Source organism: Schistocerca serialis, unplaced genomic scaffold (assembly GCF_023864345.2).
Source record: "Schistocerca serialis cubense isolate TAMUIC-IGC-003099 unplaced genomic scaffold, iqSchSeri2.2 HiC_scaffold_1096, whole genome shotgun sequence".
In the NCBI taxonomy this organism is placed as follows: Eukaryota; Metazoa; Arthropoda; class Insecta; order Orthoptera; family Acrididae; genus Schistocerca; species Schistocerca serialis.
In genome coordinates, this window is record NW_026047289.1 from 12,501 (window position 1) to 17,500 (window position 5,000).

Below are 5,000 nucleotides of genomic sequence, written 5' to 3' on the forward strand. Positions count from 1 at the left end.
CATTGCTCAGCTAAGCCACGAACACCCACACATGTCCTACACAGGGGTGCACCCAACATCACAATACTGCCTCCTGTCACAGTACACAAACAATGGCAGGAATGAAAGACACAGATCTGCCACAACCTTGGAATCGGAGCGCCGCCTGTCATGAGCCACAAGTGCATCCTGACGTGACAAATCGGATGATCCCGCAGGCATGCACTTACGATAATCACTATCAACGAACCTGCCGCCCCCTCCCCCCCCAAAATACACCTTTCCCTACAACGTGTACCTTAACCTAAGCTATATTGTACCTTAACCTAAGCGATATTGTACCTTAACCTAAGGTATATCGTACCTTAACCTAACCTACATTGCGCCTTCACCTAACCTACGTTGTACCTTAACCTAACCTACGTTGTACCTTAACCTAACCTACGTTGTACCTTAACCTAACCTACGTTGTACCTTAACCTAACCTACGTTGTACCTTAACCTAACCTACGTTGTACCTTAACCTAACCTACGTTGTACCTTAACCTAACCTACGTTGTACCTTAACCTAACCTACGTTGTGCCTTAACCTAACCTACGTTGTGCCTTAACCTAACCTACGTTGTGCCTTAACCTAACCTACGTTGTGCCTTAACCTAACCTACGTTGTGCCTTAACCTAACCTACGTTGTGCCTTAACCTAACCTACGTTGTGCCTTAACCTAACCTATGTTGTGCCTTAACCTAACCTATGTTGTGCCTTAACCTAACCTATGTTGTGCCTTAACCTAACCTATGTTGTGCCTTAACCTAACCTATGTTGTGCCTTAACCTAACCTATGTTGTGCCTTAACCTAACCTATGTTGTGCCTTAACCTAACCTATGTTGTGCCTTAACCTAACCTATGTTGTGCCTTAACCTAACCTATGTTGTGCCTTAACCTAACCTATGTTGTGCCTTAACCTAACCTACGTTGTGCCTTAACCTAACCTACGTTGTGCCTTAACCTAACCTACGTTGTGCCTTAACCTAACCTACGTTGTGCCTTAACCTAACCTACGTTGTGCCTTAACCTAACCTACGTTGTGCCTTAACCTAACCTACGTTGTGCCTTAACCTAACGTACGTTGTGCCTTAACCTAACCTACGTTGTGCCTTAACCTAACCTACGTTGTGCCTTAACCTAACCTACGTTGTGCCTTAACCTAACCTACGTTGTGCCTTAACCTAACCTACGTTGTGCCTTAACCTAACCTATGTTGTGCCTTAACCTAACCTATGTTGTGCCTTAACCTAACCTATGTTGTGCCTTAACCTAACCTATGTTGTGCCTTAACCTAACCTATGTTGTGCCTTAACCTAACCTATGTTGTGCCTTAACCTAACCTATGTTGTGCCTTAACCTAACCTATGTTGTGCCTTAACCTAACCTATGTTGTGCCTTAACCTAACCTACGTTGTGCCTTAACCTAACCTACGTTGTGCCTTAACCTAACCCATATTGTACCTTAACCTAACCCATATTGTACCTTAACCTAACCCATATTGTACCTTAACCTAACCCATATTGTACCTTAACGTAACCTAATTTGTGCCTTAACGTAACCTAATTTGTGCCTTAACGTAACCTAATTTGTGCCTTAACGTAACCTAATTTGTGCCTTAACGTAACCTAATTTGTGCCTTAACGTAACCTAATTTGTGCCTTAACGTAACCTAATTTGTGCCTTAACGTAACCTAATTTGTGCCTTAACGTAACCTAATTTGTGCCTTAACGTAACCTAATTTGTGCCTTAACGTAACCTAATTTGTGCCTTAACGTAACCTAATTTGTGCCTTAACGTAACCTAATTTGTGCCTTAACGTAACCTAATTTGTGCCTTAACGTAACCTAATTTGTGCCTTAACGTAACCTAATTTGTGCCTTAACGTAACCTAATTTGTGCCTTAACGTAACCCATGTTGTGCCTTAACGTAACCCATGTTGTGCCTTAACGTAACCCAATTTGTGCCTTAACGTAACCCATGTTGTGCCTTAACCTAACCTATATTGTGCCTCAACCTAACCTATATTGCGCCTTAACCTGACGCACGTTGTCGCTGAACCTGCTCTGTAATTGTTATGCAACTCGTTAAATTAGTGTAGTGTTGCCTAACCGCAACCCTCGCAATATAGTTCGCTATTCGCACTGCCCGGTCCCCTGTGTATCGCGTCATGTTAAACACCTTGCAGGTGTTGCTGACTTTCCACATGCTCCTGCTATACACTGTAATGTGGATAGCAGCAGGACGTACATGCCCCCCCCCCCTTCCCCCCTGCCTTCGCAAGCTGGTCGTTGAGAAGTTTGCATGTTCAATGCCCTTCGCATGCCGACGTACTCAGCCTACGTTGTGGTACGGCCTGTCACCTGTCCGCCGATGTACGCAAAACCCACAAACTGTACTGCACATTGGTCCGTATGTACTGAATGATACATCGTGGCACATGTGTGACCGTACGACGACTGCGCCTAGCAACGGCAGACCATACAGTCCAAATATTGTGCACGCAGCTACGTGTCGTCTCCCTATAAGAGCTGGATTGCAGTGTGGTACGCCATTCAGACGTGTGGGAGGAACGGACGCCCTGGATGGCGATCAGCATGAGCAGTCTGTTGATGTAGTGGAGCGTGTATTCGGACGTAGTCGTCTCTTCTCACACACCGTGATAGCATGTTGCACCGCGTTCCACATCTGCGACATCCTGCAGAGGCCGGCTGACAGTCGTTCGCGCAATGGACACCGCATACGTACGGGGGCTACCTTCCACGTGTTCTCGAGGCGTGCACATGTTGTTGCGTCTATGTGGGCAGACGTAGTGTGTTGTGACACCTGACACAGGCATGCAATACTCGTTGCAAATGGCGATGGACGTCTACGTTTGCTGGTGACGTTACGCAAATGAACAACAGGTAACCCGTTGTGGTGCGGTTGTTCTCGCTAGAGGTGAATCAGTGTTGGCGACGATCGGTCGAGCTATTAACCGGTTGTTTCAGGGATACCCACCATGCCCACGAACGTGAAAGGGGACCCACCATGCCCACGAACGCGAAAGGGGATCTGGGTGTGAGGCGATACGCGGCGGTGGCTGGGTGGGACCGTCCCCGGCCGGTGAGGGGGGGCCGCCCGGCGTGCTGGCAGCGCGGTGCGTGGGCGCACGCGCTACAGCCGGCTGGTGGGGGCGGCCAGTGGCAGGCGCGCCGGCCGACGGACGCGGCAGGCGGCGCAGCTGCGCGCCGGCGCCCCCTGCTCGCGGCGCCTTGCGGCCAAAGTAGGTCCTCGCGGGCCCGGTGCGAAGCGCGGTGGCCATCTGCAGTGTGCTGGTCCGATTGAGGACTGTGTGCGCTGAGGATGCGCCGCCGCCCGGCGCTCGGCGCCGCGACGCCGTCTGCTGCTCGGTCGCCCCAGCGGTTCTCGCAGGTGGTTTGTATCGCAGCTGTGCGGACGTGTTGGCGCGTGCGCTGTGCTGGGAGAGTTCGCTTCGGCACCCAAGTGGGGCTTTTGTCCTTCTGTGGCGCTGGCGTTGGAGCTGCCGGTCACCGTAGGTGGCGCGTGTTGTCTCCCGCCGGCAATGCCACGACAGCACGCTCCCGGGCCTCTGTCGGCAGCGGCAAGCTCAGTTGGGAGCACGGGTGGTCGCACCTAAAGCGTCTACTCGCCTAACTCCGGGCGATTGCGCCTCTCTCGAACCCGACCAAGTACTTAGGACGGCGCTGCGCGCCGCCGGGACCTGAGAGGGTTTCGAGGTGTGTTGTGCAGGGGAGCTCAGCCTCCTCCTGTTTGCAGAATAATTGAGCGGACGCTTGCGTGTTCGCGCGGGCCCCCGGGACACACTCCCGGGCGGCCGGCTGCTCAGCTCTAGTTGACGCAGCTCCCTGGTTGATCCTGCCAGTAGTCATATGCTTGTCTCAAAGATTAAGCCATGCATGTCTCAGTACAAGCCGCATTAAGGTGAAACCGCGAATGGCTCATTAAATCAGTTATGGTTCCTTAGATCGTACCCACGTTACTTGGATAACTGTGGTAATTCTAGAGCTAATACATGCAAACAGAGTCCCGACCAGAGATGGAAGGGACGCTTTTATTAGATCAAAACCAATCGGTCGGCTCGTCCGGTCCGTTTGCCTTGGTGACTCTGAATAACTTTGGGCTGATCGCACGGTCCTCGTACCGGCGACGCATCTTTCAAATGTCTGCCTTATCAACTGTCGATGGTAGGTTCTGCGCCTACCATGGTTGTAACGGGTAACGGGGAATCAGGGTTCGATTCCGGAGAGGGAGCCTGAGAAACGGCTACCACATCCAAGGAAGGCAGCAGGCGCGCAAATTACCCACTCCCGGCACGGGGAGGTAGTGACGAAAAATAACGATACGGGACTCATCCGAGGCCCCGTAATCGGAATGAGTACACTTTAAATCCTTTAACGAGTATCTATTGGAGGGCAAGTCTGGTGCCAGCAGCCGCGGTAATTCCAGCTCCAATAGCGTATATTAAAGTTGTTGCGGTTAAAAAGCTCGTAGTTGGATTTGTGTCCCACGCTGTTGGTTCACCGCCCGTCGGTGTTTAACTGGCATGTATCGTGGGACGTCCTGCCGGTGGGGCGAGCCGAAGGCGTGCGACCGCCTCGTGCGTGCTCGTGCGTCCCGAGGCGGACCCCGTTGAAATCCTACCAGGGTGCTCTTTATTGAGTGTCTCGGTGGGCCGGCACGTTTACTTTGAACAAATTAGAGTGCTTAAAGCAGGCAAGCCCGCCTGAATACTGTGTGCATGGAATAATGGAATAGGACCTCGGTTCTATTTTGTTGGTTTTCGGAACCCGAGGTAATGATTAATAGGGACAGGCGGGGGCATTCGTATTGCGACGTTAGAGGTGAAATTCTTGGATCGTCGCAAGACGAACAGAAGCGAAAGCATTTGCCAAGTATGTTTTCATTAATCAAGAACGAAAGTTAGAGGTTCGAAGGCGATCAGATACCGCC

General features: G+C 51.2%; 1 non-coding gene across 1 annotated transcript in view; it reads left to right on the top strand.

The window, feature by feature from the left end:
- The first annotated feature begins 3,892 nt into the window (after positions 1-3,892).
- LOC126431553 (small subunit ribosomal RNA) overlaps positions 3,893-5,000 on the top strand; it is a 1,909-nt gene continuing 801 nt past the window's right edge. The window contains exon 1 of the ribosomal RNA XR_007577602.1: positions 3,893-5,000. This exon is cut by the window's right edge and continues 801 nt beyond it. This is a non-coding gene — a ribosomal RNA (small subunit ribosomal RNA).